Consider the following 17,541-nt stretch of genomic DNA (forward strand, 5'->3'; position numbering starts at 1 on the left):
TCCTGTGCAAAATTGAGGCGGTTCTTAATTCACGTCCAATCGCGCCCATGTCAGAAGATGCCACAGACGTCCAGGCGCTAACGCCAGGCCACTTTCTCACCGGCGGGCCTCTCCTCTCCTCTCCATTGTTGAGCCGGAAATAACGCAGAGTGCGCCATCCATTATTAATTGGTGGCAGCGCCTTAAAGCGCTCAACCAGCAGCTGTGCCTCCGCTGGAAGGAGGAGTACCTGAAGGAATTGCAAAAGCGCCACAAATGGCAGCAGCCACAGGAGGACCTCAAACCGGGCGCCATGGTCATTGTCAAGGAGGACAATATCCCTGCAAATGAATGGCGCCTTGGTAGGATTCAAGCGGCGCACCCAGGTCCGGATGGCAAGGTCCGAGTGGTCGACGTCCGAACTGCGCGCGGCGTCATCCAACGACCCGTCGCCAAACTCGTCCTACTCCCTATGCTCTCCTAAATCCCACTAACACACTGCTTGCCACTTTCCTTCCCGTTTCTGACAAAGCACTCACAAGTTCTTTATTTCCATAGGATCTCAACATGCCCTCTCATCGCCTAGTCCGTTCCTCTGCCACTCGTCAGCCAAGGGGGCTGAACTCCTACCGGTGCAGGATGTGTCGTGGTGTGCACGCCCTAAAGAAGTGCCCGCGGTTCCTGAACCTGCCTCCCGTCAAACGTGCGCGTGCAGTAGGCATTAACCAGTACTGCTCGAACTGCCTCGCACACGAGCACGCGGGCAGCGTCTGTCGCAGTGGAGCCCGGTGCAAGATCTGTGGGGCCGCGCACCACACTTTGCTGCACGTTGGCTCGTCGCCGCGCCAACCTCCGAGCCGCTACGCAGCACCTCCTCCAGCGTCACCATACACCAGCTCGCCGTCGCCTCCACGTGCTTTGGCTTACCCCAGCTCGCCGTCGCCTCCACGTGCTTTGTCTTACTCCAGCTCGCCGTCGCCTCCACGCGCTTTGGCTCATCCCCGCACGCCATCACTGGATCGCGCCCCGCGTCGCGTTCAAGCGCAGGTCCCGCGCCCAACCTTATGGGGCACCAGTGTCCTGCCCACCGCCACGGTTTTTATGACGAGCAGGAGTAAGCGATGGGAGGTGAAGGTTTTGCTCAACGCCTGCTCCCCGACCAGCACCATCTGCCGGTCACTCATACGGGCACTCGGCTGGACGTCATTCTCCTCGGACGGGACCGAGGTGTGCCGTGCCGAGATCGAATCCAGGGCATCCAGCTGGCGTCATGACGTAGCGCTAGCAGTCGTGACGGACCTTGCACATCGCACCCCCCAGCGGCGCATCACAGAGCCAGTGGATGGCCATTACGGCAATGTGCGCCTGGCGGACGAGCGCTGGCACACCCCAAGCATGGTATCCATCGTGCTCGGGGCAGAGATCTACCAAGAGATCCTCTTGCCGGGCGTTCTGCCGGCAAGCCACGGAGTCCCCGCAGCTTTCCAGACCCAGCTGGGCTGGGTCCTCGCTGGCGCGCTACCCTAGGAGGCACTAATTTGCATCCTGCAGGGGGGGGGGGGAGGATGTTGACGTGGCAGCACTGCTAGTAGCCTGCATGGCAGGCTGGCAACGTTTGCTAGCAACATTCGCTAGCAACATCTGCTAGCACAGCGCGGCTGACGTCAGCGCCCTCTCTCTCCCACACGCTAGTTAAGGACCAGAGCACTGTAACTAGGTTAAGTTAGTTCGAAATTGTCTTTATATGAAGTGAATACATACGTGCAGAAGAGCACTTTGACACCTGAAAATCCCGCCATTTTGTTCTTTTACTGGAGTTTGGATTATTTTATCCCCGACGCCCCCCGACTTTTACACGCTGAAAGAAGTCTTTCGGCTGGCATAGAACTCCCAAGTACAAAAAGATATTTCTCGGCAATATGATGCGCATTCGGAAAAGTCGTTTTAAGTGAATTTGAAGTCTGCTCAAAGGGTAAAAGGGTATACTAGTTTTGTGCGAAAGTATGTAACAGGCAGAAGGAGTCGTGGCAGACCCCATAAAGTATATATATTCTTGATCAGGATGACAGGACGAGTCGATATAGCCATGTCCGTCTGTCTGTATGAACGCATGGATTTCAGAAAGTATAAGAGCTAGAATAACCAAACTTGGTATCAAGATTCTCCTAAGTCCGAGAAAGTACTAGTTTGATGTGGAATTTTTGGAATTTTGAACTCAAATTTGGTTTCATCATGATTGGTCAATTCTGAAGAAATTTGTATTTAATTTAATTAAATAATTTATTTAATTATAATCTTTTAAAATTAATTACACAATTTTTCTTTCATTTTTTCGTTTTTGGTGGGAGGTACAGGGTATTTAAGAGTTGAGCCTGCTCGACTTTAGCTTTCCTTTCTTGTTTTAGCCTCAGTTAGTTTTGCTTGTTGATGTGATTGTGCCGTTTCCAGATGCTTTTTTTTTTCTAGTGGTACATCGTAAGAATCTATATTTTTGACTACAGAATTAGTTTTATTTTCATAATGGTGCAATCACACATACACATGTTTATATGTATTACATGTATGTACATGTATATGTGTGCACATATTCACAGATGTAAACAAGTAAAAAAGCTAAAGTCGGGTGTTCCGACTTTGAAATACTCTGTACATATGTTTAGAATAATTATAGAAATTAAAAAAAGTAAGAGAATTAAAAAAAAAAAAATTGGATCGATTTTTACCTCTTTTGGTATTCGTACTTACGTAAAGGGTGTATAATTGCACATATACAAAGCAATTGCGTCTATGTGAGTGTATGTATGTTTATGCTCGTATGTTCGTGTCTGTCTAAGCATGTTCGCAGTCAACCAAAGCACCATCATCAACAACAGCCGCGGGCAGCGCTTGAGCAACGCTGGGGCAGCAAATATATTTATGGCTATAACTTCTTGTTAAATCGGTCTATCATGATGAAACTTGGCATACGGGAGTTAGAGAAAATCGGTCAAAACATTGATTGCTCAGCTGGCGGACGGGCAGCACAACACGTGGGACGAACAACTGCCGGAAGCACAATTGGCTATTAATACAGCACTTTCAGACGCAACGGGCTACTCACCGGCTTTCATCCTATTTGGGAGAGAACCAAGGCATCCACGCACACTGTACGGCAGCGATCCAGACGCCCCTGAGGCAGTACCAGGTAGCCCACAAACACACGCGACACTGGTACAGTTCATTGCCCGAATAGCGAAAAGAAACCAAGTGGTGGCCAGTGAGGATCAGGCGTGTCAGTATAATCTGCGGAGGCGCGAGTGGCAACCCCAACTAGGCGACGAGGTTCTCGTGCGACAGCATCACCTGTCCAACGCCGCAGAGCAGTTTGCGGCCAAGCTGGCGCCTCGCTTCGATGGGCCATTCACAGTGCGTGCATTTATATCATAGTGCGCTTACGACCAGTAGCGGGCGGCAGAGGTAGAACAACACATGTACGAGATCTGAAGGCGCTGAATGCAGACGTCAGCGTCGCCGACGAGTGCAGCGACAGCGGCAGTTGCGCTGGTATGGGGACCATGCCACTAACAATCTCTCAACAGCCACAACAGCAGCTATCACAACAGCCACGACAACAGCCGCAACAGCGTAAGCGGCAGCGACACGATAGTAGCGGCCGCAGCAACGGCAGCAGTAGTGACTTCAATAGCAGCGGCACCAATGCAGCAGCGGCTGCGGCTACGTTGATGAAGGCAGCAGTGGCGACGCCGGCAGCCGCGGCAACAGGTGACGACAACAGCGGCAGCCATGGCGGCAGCGGCAGTGGAGGCAGCGGCAGCCATGGCGGCGACGCCAACACAGCCAGGCCAGCGGTCAAGCGTCGGGGCAACCAAAGCAGGCGCTCCTAGCTAAAGAATAACGTCCGCGTAATCCTGCAGACATAATCGAATTTTATTACGTTTCAGCCACATATAGCACAAATGATACCTCAACGGCACCGATGGGAGGCCCGGTGCACTGGTTGCAGTCGACGCAGTATAAGATGTACACCGTGCATGCCGCTGGCACATAATTAGCCGTTGCGTGCTACAGGTAGTCCATCAGCGGCAGGCCATGCAGGCTGGAAAGTATAGTCAGTACTTTTGCGAGATACAGCTCGTTGCCCAGCAATCACCAACAGATTCCGCACCCCAGAATTTGAAATTCAAACACGTGGCGGAAATGGAGAGCGAAGACAACGATGCGACAGAATGACAGCGCGAGCAGCTGACTGTGAAGTTACAGGTGGCGTCGACAGGTGGTCGAACGAGGGGTGGCAGCGCTGCCACCCAGCTGCTACACATCTGCCTTTCGATTATGGCGCGATGCTAACAAAATTTGAAACACCATCGATCGGGCCGTTCGACCCTTTGGGGAAAGGGGGAGGTATAACGACGCACAGCTGCCAGCTACGCAACGCGTCGTCACGATGCCGATGAGTAGTTTTAAGTAGGTGTAAGTAGTTGTAAGTTGAAGAGAGTTTTTGGAGTCCAACAGAACTGGAGAGGGAAACGAACGTGCATTGAAGCGCACCCTCCTATTTGAGATTTAAGAAATAAAAGGAAAATCATCATATTTGAGTGGTAACTGCGGCTCGCTTTATTTCTGGGGACCAAACCAAGAATTTTGCAGCGACTCTGGCCGACGAGTATACCCGGGCCAGAGCAACGTTACAAATTTTGGAAACATTGCTTCGCACCAGCAATTTGGTTGCCGTTCAAACGCAACGAGTTACCCTGTTGTAACAACGTCTCAGCAACATGTAGCAGCATGTTGCGGAAGCTTAGCGTCATCACATCAACATGATATTGCAACGTCTCAGCAATACGACATGTACCCAACGAATTATCAGCCCAAAATTAACGGTTCTCCATATGAGCACGTGCATAACCCATATGGAAACGTAAAAGAGATCGTGAACTTGTTGCCAGAGTTTAATCTAGTGTTCAACTTCAAGGCGACCGACATCGTGCAAAATCAGCTGACGGCCGCTATACATGCTGATTTAGAAGTCCAAACTGATGGCGAAAATATTATTGAAAAGCGAAACCAAGCAGCCGTTAATATCGCATCCGAACGATCGAAATGGAAGGAACGGTTCGACCGTAAAAACTCGAATCCGTTCTTATATTCCACAGGTGATCTTGTCGTTGTAGAGAACGAACCAGCAGCTACTGGCGAGTCAAGAAAGTTGGAGCCACTCTACCGTGGACCATATCAGGTTACAAAGGTCCTCGGTAATGATCGTTAAGTCAGATTACAGCGCGTAAATATTGCTCTGTATATTCGTCGGATAAGATGAAGCCATGGTGTGCCAGTGTTCCGGAACAAGATGTACAATCCGACGACGACAGCCGAATCGAGGACGATTCCCTGTCAGGATTGGCCGAGCTGTCACCCGATAGTGACATAGAAGAATATTAAATGATCTGGCATCCCGATTCTCATGCTACTCTTTAGTCTGCAACTTCTGCAGAGGGGAGTTGGTTGGTAGCGTCGAACGAGAGCGGTCGTGTATAGCCGACGTCCAGGCTAAAACGTCACTAAATATCATATTACTTAATCTTGTATTATTAAGAATTAAGCATTAAATAATTAAACTAATATCCACTGACTTATTATACTTAACCTCGCTACGCCTATTAACTCTCGCCGCCTGACAAACCTGAGAGTAATCGCAAGTGTATTAAAGTTATAGCTGACATTATCAGATGTGAGCTGACACTATTTAATGCGCAATTGTGTAATTTATAGAAAGAGAAGTGACAAATCGATAGTATTTTGTGTGCCTAAGGATATGGAAGATAGTACATGATCTATAAGTACAACGATGAGATGACGCATATAGGAATAGAAAAAATGACAAATGTAATTTCCAAAAGTTACTGGTTTCCCAACATTAGGTCTAAAGCGAATGTACAATAGAAGTTTTAATTGCTTTGAAAGACTACTTTAGGGCCTATAGTCGACCAAAAAGTGTTATATTGATCGTGGCAAAAATAGTCGAGTGTCCTAACAGGAAAGACTTATCTAAAAGCAACAATAGTTTTAATGAAAACAAATTCATTCAATTCAATTTTTCAAATTGATTTAGCTAATGATTGTAATTAATTGTAAAATAATTTTAAATATTGTAAATACTGTATACAGTATATCTAAAGAAAAAAAAAGAAGGAATACAAAAGATCGGGAGATCTTCATCGGTCAGGATGGCCGAGTTGTAGTAGTATAAGTATGAGTATATACGTAAGCATATGTGATATCGAATGATATGTAACATCGAATGATTGTAAATACCAAAGTACAGTATTAAACAGATTGGCAAACGGAGCGGACGTGTGTTTTACTTGTGCTGCAAACCCCACCACACCTTTGGGTACAGGCTATAAAAATAAAACAGTGTTGCACACAGCTGTAACAAAGTAAATATTTTTCAGAACGTGAGACGACACGAAAAAAAAAGGAACGCAAAATCCATGATGCATGATCCAGATATGATCTTTATTGACTACAGCAGTCCAGAGACCCCAACCGAGAAGCTGCAGACAGATTTGGGGCACGACGAAACCTCAACATTAAAAAATATTGCGAAGGAGGCGTATAAATCGTCTACAGAGGCGCATAAATCGTCCACAGAGGCGATTGTGGGGCTGCTGTTAGAAAAATTGGTTCAACAAAATTCCGTTTTAAAAACTGTTACAAATAAATTTATAAAAAGGAACATAAGTGGAATTCTTTATTTCGCCACAGTGGCTTTTTTGGTTTTTGTTATTTGTTACGCCGCAGACTGGATGCGATTTCATTGTGAATCCGATCCTCCTTGTTGTCCACTTTGTGCTTCGTTATCGTAACCAGCCTCATTATTTGCATCGACTGGGATATCACAGGGAAAATCGGGTTTTTCAGTTGTCGGTAAATGTTGTGCAGATGGATGGTATAAGAAGTATCCTTGAATTGACCGAAAACTTCATTTGAGTACCCCAATCGTCCTTTCCAATACATTTAGACCTGCAGCGTGGCGCACATTGAACAAGTGTTCAATTGTGCCCTCTGCTGGATTTCTGTAAGGTGTCAATATACAATGCTCCAAAGGATATCCTGAGTCAGCAAGAAGCCAATTTATTTGGGAACCACATTTCCGCATTACAAAGTCTCTAGCGGTGCTCATATTCCAAGTAAGCGAGTTATGAGTTGCTCCAGGCATTGTTGCATCAACATCGATGATTCGAATGCTGTAATCACATATCAGAGTTATATGAAACACTAGCAGGTCTTGCCCGTCTTTGCTGGACAAAGTAAAATGTGCTCTTCTTTCGACGCCCTCTAAAGTTTTTTAAAGAGTTAATTTTCCAAAAAGCAAATATAGTACAATAAGATCTATGTATGGTTATACGTACATACATACATATGTACATATCTTCGTTACGCACCGGGCGGACTGTCAGTCCTGACTGTGTGCTTTCTCAGAATGTTGTACGCACGGTCGAGTTATCCCCGAAAAGTCCGACGCAGGACATTTAATTTTGATTTATAAATCGGGACGTCCCGCCAAAATTGGAGCGTTCGGCAACACTGATATGTATATACATTTAAATTTTTCATGCAGGCGTTATCCGCCTATATACATGTACATACATACATATATAAGTATGTATTAAATTGCTAAATTCAACACTAATTTGTGTCTTCAATTCCAAATATGATTGTTGTGAATGTAAAAGGTGTGTTTCTGCTTTTGTAAATCGCATGAATACACTCACAAAATAAGCCAACGGGAAATGACTCTTAGATTTGTTCAGAATACATTTGTAGCGTTGTTAGCTAACACTAAAACGGTAAGTCGTTGTAAATATGCGATCAGCTGAGATGCTAGAGATGGGCATGTGTCGGATGCACTATGTGCTAGAGCATCAATACTATCGATAGCTGAATCCGTCGATACAATCAATAATTCCATCGAAGTTTGAATGCAATTAACAGAAAATGTAAATAATAACATCTTATAATTTATTGAGATCAATTAGAACAAATCATATACAAACATACATCTGCCAGCGCTGTTAACTACAGCCGAAGCTGGCGCTGCAGCAGCAGTCAATACTAACAGCTGTTAGCGCCTATGTTAGTTAACAGAGCGCTGCCCGCGTCGCAGCCTCTCTCCCCAATAGTCGAATTAGTTTGTAAGCGCTTTACTGGGAATTTGTAATTTAGTATAGAAGAAAGAATATACGTGAACACAGTGAAAGATAAAAGTACAAGTTTTTAACCATATTAACCATATTAACATGCGTTTTTTTTATTAGATTAAGTTTTTTCCATTACCATTTATGAAATTGTTTGTTATTGTTTTAAAAATATGAAATATAAATATTAAGTGTTCATTTGAAATAAAAAATTTTTGTTTATATTAAATAACTGCAAAGATATAGACCATTAAAGTCCAAGGTAAAGAGTGTACGAATAATAGTTGGTTTCACTGTATTTCAACAAACGCCTGCCACATCTTTATTTCTTTTTTACGCATGTCCACATTTACACATATAACATCACACACTGCGCATACGTATCCGTAAATACTTGTTGATAATCCTGGCATTGGTATCTGGAACGGGTATTTGTTGTAAATACACAATTTTACTAACACGATAATAACACAACAACTCACCTATATAAAGAGTGCGCCCATCCACAAGACAAGTTCAGAGGCGCAGGCGCATATCTTAGCATATTCGCCAGGCCACCAGGCGCATATTCGATCAGCTTCACCGCCACGAACGCGCGTTCCCGACATCGAATTTCAAAATTGCCGCTTTTAATTATTACCCACACATTTCGCTAGTTAGTGGTTCGCATCAACAGTTATCGATACCAACTATTGGTGACTGAAGTCACGGTCACAATATCGGCCCCCTGCACACGGTTTTTCTGCAAAAATAATAAAGTACTGGAAAAACAATCAAAATTATTTTTATTAAATATACATAAAATACTATTTTCAGCTGCTTTATTTCTTTTGCAAGCCCACCTACCATGCTTCTTCTCCTTAAGGCTCGTACGAGAGCATATTATGTCCAGCGACAGGTCCAGCCCCTCTTCGACTCCAACGGTTCGAAGTTCTGCTTCGCCCTCACCTTCACCCTCGCAACTGTCAAAAAGCGTCAGCTAGCAACTAGATGGCTCTAAACAATTTCATTAGCGTTACTGACAACCTTTGTCAGTTCGAGGCTAAACTGGATCCTTCCTCCAGTGCCGAAACGTCACTGTTCGCTCTTAAGGTCCATTTGGAACAAGCTAAAACCTTGTGGGAAAAGCTGGAACAAGAATGTGAACGCTGCACACGGGCTCTGAATGAGTCAGAGTTCGGCCAGTCAGAACTTGAATTGGTTCAGGCAAAATATGACCACTGCTACTACGGGGCCTACCGGAGGAACATCTGTTACACGCCGACTTCCTGGATATTGAGGATGCCAGCGTTACTAAAACGCTAGGCATCAGATGGAAGGCAACGACCGACGAGTTCCGCTTCGTCGCCAGCGACTTGGAGTCGAAATCTAGCTTCACAAGACGTGAGGTCCTGTCGCAGATTGCAAAACTGTTCTACCCGTCAGGCTGGTTAGCCCACTTTATTATCCGTTGAAAGATGTTTATGCAGGAGATTTGGCTAAGTGGGATAGGATGGGACGACCCTCTCCCCTCCGAGTTGCTTCAGAAGTGGCACGAATTCCTCCACAGCTATCCATCGCTAGACCAGATTCGAATCCCTAGATGGGTCCATTTCCACCACCAGGGCTCCTTCCAATATCATGGGTTTTGCGACGCATCGCAACGGGCGTATGGAGCTGCCATTTACATCCGAGTGGAGTTGCACCGGGAAGTACAAGTGCATCTGCTGGCAGCCAAAACCAGAGTGGCTCCAGTTAAAACGGTGTCCTTACCGCGCCTCGAGTTGTGTGGCGCGGTACTCCTTGCTGATTTGTGCGCAGCGATCCTTCCACACCTTGCACGTAGCAGAACAGTACTGGACAGATTCATCCATCGTCCTTGCTTGGTTGCACAAGCCGGCATGCAATTTTACCATCTTCGTGGCAAACCGGGTATCTCCGATCGTTCAGGCCACGGATGGGAAGGATTGGTTCCATGTGCGTTCCGAGCACAACCTAGCCGACCTCGCAGTCGAGGTGTCTCGCCGCAAGAATTGGTGGATAGCGATTTGTGGTGGCATAGACCAGTTTGGCTCCGGACTCCACGTCAGTATTGGCCCATACAGGAGCAGATCTCTCATGAGGCAGCTCTCGAGCAGAGTCACCTCGCAACTCTGCCAAAGGCTCCGGACTTTTTAGAGCGGTTCTCCGAGTTCGGTAGAGCAATCAGGGTACTGGCGTACGTCCAACGCTTCATCCATCGCTGCCGGAAAGTACCCTCTCCTCCGTCCACAGAACTCAGCCACCGAGAATTGACCAATGCCCAACTTGTTCTAGTGGTCTGCGCCCAGCGAAGGGAATACTGCGCTTTGTCTAATAAAACGAAGATAGCGTCCAGTAGCAGTATCCTAAATCTCAATCCATTCATGGATGACCAAGGGGTCATGCAATCATGTGGCCGGCTTTCCGCCTCCGATTCGCTGACCTACGACGAACGCCATCCCAGCTGTACCTTGTCGCGACTCCTGGTACTGTTTTCCCACAGGATTTCACTCCATGGAGGAAATCAGTCTATGGTCAGCCTCATCCGCTCTAAATACTGGATTCCCAGACTACGGAATCTAGTCAAAAACGTAATCCGTTCATGCAAGCGGCTGCAAACCCAACTAATGGGGAGCCTTCCGGCTCCACGGAGTGCATTTTCTCCCCCCTTTACCAATACAGGTATTGACTTCGCCGGTCCGTTCCACATCAAAAACTATACAGGTCGAGCCTGCCTAATTACAAAAGGATATGTGTGCGTCTTCGTGTGTTTTAGTACGAAGGCCATACACCTAGAAGTCACATCCGACCTGACCGCGGAAAAGTTTTTGGCAGCATTCGCACGCTTCGTGGCCAGACGGCGGTGCCCTAAACAGATTTACTCTGACAACGGCACGACATTCGTTGGAGCATCAAAATCCTTAGAACGGGACTTCCTGGACTCGAATAGTCGGCACCAAATCGTGTCGTGGCATATCATTCCTCCTGGCGCCCCTCACATGGGTGGTCTATGGGAGGCCGGCGTAAAAAGCTTTAAATCTTTGTTTTATAAAGCTACGCTTGGCCTCAAGTATACATTCGAAGAAATGTCCACTCTCCTATGCAAGATTGAGGTAGTTCTCAACTCGCGACTAATTTCGCCGATGTCCGAGGACGTGACGGATGTTCAAGCGCTGACTCCAGGTCATTTCCTCACAGGCGGGCCTCTACTTTCTGTCGCCGAACTGGAAAACGCGCAGGACGCCCCGTCCATTATAAACCGGTGACAGCGCATCAAGGCCCTCAATCAGAAATTGTTCCTCCTCTGGAAGGAGGAATATTTAAAAGAGCTGCACAAACGCAGCAAATGGCAGCAGCCACAGGAAGACCTCCAGCCAGGCGCCATGGTCATTGTCAACAACATTCCGGCCAACGAGTGGCGCCTCGGCAGGGTCCAAGCGTCTTATCCGGGCAACGACTGCAAAGTGCGAGGGATCGACGTCCTCACCGCTCGCGGCGTCATCCGACGGCCCGTGGCAAAACTAGTCCTTTTGCCCTCTCCATCCAACTAAACCTACTAACCGCTATCCGCTGCCCCTTCCGTCCAACCAGTTTGTAATCCATCGTTTTGCCTTTATTCAGTTTTCAGACTATGCCGTCTCACAATACAGCGCGCCACACCACAAGGGATCCGTTGCGAGGAGTCTCCGGCTTCCGCTGCCGGCTTTGCAGAGGCGTGCACGCCCTTCGAAAATGTCAGCGGTTTATGCAAATGACGCCAGGAGAAAGGCTTCGCGCTGTGAAGGCAAACCTGTATTGCAGCAATTGTCTGGCGCATCAACATTCAGGCTGCATTTGCGTGAGCGACGCTTGCTGTCGGCATTGCAGCGCCCGCCACCACATCCTTCATCCAAGGCCCATCCCAAATTCCCGGACCAGGCGCGCTGAAGCTCGTCGCTGATCTCCGTCTCCCAGAATTTCCTCAGGAGACGAAGCCACCTCTCTGCAACGGCAATCCTTGCCATCCCGGGCATCATCGGCTTCTGGGCGGCCATCAGGTATACGGCAATACTTATTTAGAGGCATCAGCATTCTGCCCACCGCCTTGGTCTACATCGAAAGCCGATCAAAGCGTTCGGAGACTAGGGTGCTCATCAACGCCTGCGCCCCAACAAGCACCATCGATGCGTCAATGGCTAGGGCACTAGGGCTGGAGCTCACGCACACCGGCAGCGAGCGATACTGCGTCGTTGACGTGGTATCTAAGACGTCAAATCATTGCTGGGCTGTGATTTTGGAGGTGGTTCCCTCTCTGGTTATGCGCTCGCCAGCTCAAGCTGTGAACCACGAAGGCGACCACTTTAAGGACGTGGTTCTGGCCGACGAGGTATGGCACCGCCCGTCCACTATTTGTATTGTACTCGGCGTGGGATTATACCAGGACGTTATTCTCCCTGGGGTCCTACCCGCGCGTGAGGGGTATCCAGCGGCACTCCAAACCAAGCTAGGCTGGATCATCGCCGGCACCCGCATCTGAGGGCAGATGGCTCATTTCTGCATTCTGCAGAGGGGGCGGATAATGTTTATGCGGCAGCGCGCTGTTAACTACAGCCGAAGCTGTCGCTGCAGCAGCAGTCAATACTAACAGCTGTTAGCGCCTATGTTAGTTAACAGAGCGCTGCCCACGTCGCAGCCTCTCTCCCCAATAGTCGAATTAGTTTGTAAGCGCTTTACTGGGAATTTGAAATTTAGTATAGAAGAAAGAATATACGTGAACACAGTGAAAGATCAAAGTGGAAGTTTCTTTTACTTACGCCGCCATTTTTAACCAAGGAATATCTCAACTGACGCCCCATTCAATACACTTACGAATGCAAGTACATGCTATATATGTACGTACACAGGCATACATACATACATATGTATGTTTCTCTTTACTTTTTCATACAATAATTTGTTGTTGCTGCATAAAGTTACTAATGAAAACCATAATGCCAAATGTACTAAACAAAAAAAAATTATTTTTAAAAATGTTAAATAATTTTTAATTGATTAACATTTTAGGCTCTGTCAGTGCAAGACGAATGAACATACATACATACATAGATGTGTACATGTACATAGATGTTTACATATGTATGTGTGTACATTCAAAAATTAGTGTCTCACATTTTGCTTTGGCTATTTCAATCGTTTGCACGCAACTACACGAACAGCTGCTTGTATGTATGTGTTTGTGTGTGTGTGTATGTATACTTAGCTGTCCCCAACTGTTTGATATTTTGTATTGTTTGTTCTGCCTGCAATTGCAAAATTCATATTTTTAAATTCTTTGAACGCAAAGTTGCAGATTTAGTTACGTAGATTACAGTCCCCAAATTTGAAATCGATCGAAGAAAATTTATAACACAAACTTTTCATTTGAAAAGGTGAATAAATATTAAAACCCCAATAATTCAAGCTCCACCACAAATTTCGAAAATCCGAGTATGCAGTTTTGTTTGTATTTTATAGATTATAAAAATCAAATTTGAAGTTGATTGGTGGAAAATCCTAAATCCCTTCTTAGTGCGCACCTACACTATGATAGGATACTTGACCCCAAAGTTCAGCTTTCTAGCTCTTACCGTTTGGGCTGTGGGCTGTTGACGCGGTTTCCTTTTGTACCCAACATTTTTTTTACAGGAAAACTCCCATATTTCAGGCCCAAGAAAAAAAGCCAAGTATGCAGTTTTTCTTGGAATTATTTTGGGAGTATACAAACTAAGTTTGAAGTTAATCAGATGTAAATTGTCGATTTTTCATACAAATTTTGGAGGTCGATTTCCCCCCTTTGGAGCTCGAATTTTCACCAGCCTACACTATGGAAGGATACTTGTGTCAAAATTTCAGCTTCCTAGCTTTTACCGTTTGAGCTGTGCGTTGATCACGCACTGAGGGGAGGGAGGGAAATTCCAAATTTGCTGTCCCTAAGTCTCGGGAAAACCCCCATAAGGGGAAAGGGGGGGAAATCCAAAAAATAAAACAAACTTGGACAGCGTACACACATAAGGCATCTTTGTGCAAAATTTGGTGTCTCTAGCTCTTATAGTCTCTAAGATCTAGGTGTTCATACGGACGGACAGACAGGGCTAGATCGACTCGTCTTGTTATGCTGATCAAGAATATATATACTTTGTGGGGTCTGCCACGCCTCCTTCTGCCTGTTACATTTTTCAGCAGACGCAAACCTAACATACTCTTGTACAATTCATGTACAGGGTATAATAAACACCTGATTAAGATATAATATATGTATATACTTTTTGGAGTCGGAGATGCTTCCTTCTGCCTGTTACATACTTTGCGAAAACCTAATAAGTATACCCTTTTAACCCTACGGGTACAGGGTAAAAAATCTTAAAAAAATCGGTGTATAAATGCACATTTATACGGGAATTGTGTCTATGTGAGTCTATGCGTGTCTTTGTGTGATTATACGGAAAATCAGTGATTTCTGAGGGGTGGGGGAGGGAGGGAAATTCCAAATTTGGTGTCCCTAGGTCTTATAGTCTCCGAGATATGGGCGATAATACGAATGGAAAATCGGGAAAACGCCCATAGGGGTGAAGTGGGGGGAAAATCAAAAAAATAAAACAAACTCGTATAGCGTACACACATAAGGCTTCTTTGTGCAAAATTTTGTGTCTCTAGCTCTTATAGTCTCTGAGATCCAGGTGTTCATACGGACGGACAGACAGAGAGACAGGGCTAGATCGACTCGTCTTGTCACGCTGATCAAGAATATATATACTTTGTGGGGTCTGCCACGCCTCCTTCTGCCTGTTACATTTTTCAGCTCCCGCAAACCTAATATACTCTTGTACATTTCATGTACAGAGTATAAAAATATAATTAAAATTTAAAGGTGAAGAATCACTGACCCGTTGGGGGGCAATTTATTAGCCAGTCCGGCAAGCTATCCCTCCCCCCTCTACCACGCAAATCGTAACTCCCGTAATTCTTGGAATTTCGAACTAAAATTTTGGAAATACCCCCAGTTGGTTATTATGTGTCCGTATGCCATTATGATAGACCGATTTAACAAGAAGTTATAGCCATAAATATATTTGCTGATGCAGCGCTGCTTAAGCGCTGCCCGCGGCTGTTGTTGATGTTGCTGTTTGGTTGACTGCGAAAATGCTTACACAGACACGAATTGATGCGCATAGGTATACATACACTCACACAGACGCAATTGCTATGTAAATGTGCAATTATACACCCTTTACGTGGGTTCGAATACCGAAAGAGGTAAAATCGATCAAATTTTTTTTTTATTTTCTTAATTTTTTTATTTTCTATAATTATTGTAAACATATGTACAGAGTATTTCAAAGTCGGGACACCCGACTTTAGCTTTTTACTTGTTATATCCAAGTATTTTAATTATAATTTTTTTTCTTCTATATTTTATTGCTATTTTTTTTCCTCTACACTTCTGTTTTGATAGGTCTAAGAACGTATCTGACTACTCTCTGCTGTAAATCGGGGCATAGCTGGCCGTTTGGCAAATAAAGTTCCCCCACCGTGCCGGATTCGTTATTAGATATTTTTGTCATTTTTATAGTTTCACTATGATAGACCGATTTAACAAGTAGTTATAGCCATAAATATATTTGCTGCTGCAGCGCTGCCCGCAGCTGTTGTTGTAATAGCAGCAACAGCTGCTTTGGTTGACTGCAAACAGACACACTCAGGCACGAATACACGCGCATAGACATTCATACACTCACATAGACGCAATTGCTATGTAATTGTGATTTTTTACTTGTTATACTTGTAGTCTGCACCCAAAGGGTAAAAAGCTATACTAGTTTTGTGCAAATGTATGTAACAGGCAGAAGGAGGCGGGGCAGACTCCACAAAGTATCTATATTCTTGATCAGGATGACAAGGCGAGTCGATCTAGCCACGTCCGTCTGTCCGTCCGTCTGTATGAACGCAAGGATCTCAGGAAGTACAAGAGCAAGAATAACCAAACTCGGTATCCAGATTCTCCTAAGTCCGAGAAAGGACGAGTTTGTGTTGATGCTTTGCCTTACTTTCTTACTGCATTCAAGCATGCATAGATGCAATTCCGATGTAAATCTATGCTGTTGAAATTGTACATAAACACCTATGTCTGTATGTATGTGTAAAATATTTTATATTTAGTTAAATTAACAAATTAAATTTTTTTTAATTTATTTATTTTTATAGCCTGTACCCAAAGGGTGAAAGGCTATACTAGTTTTATGCGCATGTATGTAACACACAGAAGGAGGCGTGGCAGACCCCACAAAGTATATATATTCTTGATCAGGATGAGAAACCGAGTGGATATAGCAATGTCCGTCCGTCCGTCTGGCCGTCTGTCTGTCCGTATGAACGCAAGGATCTAAGAAAGTATAAGAGCTAGAATAACCAAACTGGGTTTCCATATTCTCCTAAGACCGAGAAAGTACGAGTTTGAGTTTTTTTTCGATGCATCCCCCACTCCCCCGCAATTCGTGTTTTTTCTTATAACTTCCGTAATTCTCGAAATTTTGAAATCAATTTTGGTAGGTACATCCAGTTAGTACTAATGTGTCCGTGTGTCTAATTTCATCATGATAGGTCAATTCTGAACAAAGTTATAGCCATAAGTAAAATCGCTGCTCATGCGCTACCTGCAGTTCTGTCGGCAGCGCTGCCCGCATCTGTTGTTGTTGTTGCTGCTTTGGTTCAACTTTTTGCGGCATACATACACACATATAAATACAAATATACACGTGATGTAAATGTAAAACTGTACATAAACATGCCTTCTATGTATGTATTAAATAAATTTAAATAAATAATTAATTTAATAAATTAATTTAATTTTTTTAATAATTTAATTTTTTTTTAATATTTTTTATGAAAAACACCGTAGCTTATCTGGATTTATCGTCATTTAATTTCAAAAAATATTGTGATCCACCAATTGACTTTACGTTAAAAGGTCCACATACATCTGAGTGTATTATCTATATATATAAAACAGTTTGTCCTGACTGACTGACTGACTGATTGGTGATCAACGCACAGCCCAAACGGTAAAGGCTAGGAAGCTGAAATTTGGACTCAAGTATCCTTTCGAAGTCTAGGTCCCCACTAAGAAGGGATTTTGGAAAACTCGAGCTCCAAAGGGGGAAAACAGGCTCCAACGTTGAAAAATCTACAGTTTTCATCTGATTAACTTTAAACTTAGATTGTATACTCTCAGAACAATTCCAAGAAAAACTGTATACGTGGTTTTTTGATATTTTTTTTGGGGCCTAAAATATGGGAGTTTTCCTGTAAAAAAAATGTTGGGGCACAAAAGCAAACCGCGTCAACAGCC

Source organism: Scaptodrosophila lebanonensis, unplaced genomic scaffold (assembly GCF_003285725.1).
Source record: "Scaptodrosophila lebanonensis strain 11010-0011.00,11010-0021.00 unplaced genomic scaffold, SlebRS2 tig00000147-arrow-arrow-pilon, whole genome shotgun sequence".
Classification (NCBI taxonomy): domain Eukaryota; kingdom Metazoa; phylum Arthropoda; class Insecta; order Diptera; family Drosophilidae; genus Scaptodrosophila; species Scaptodrosophila lebanonensis.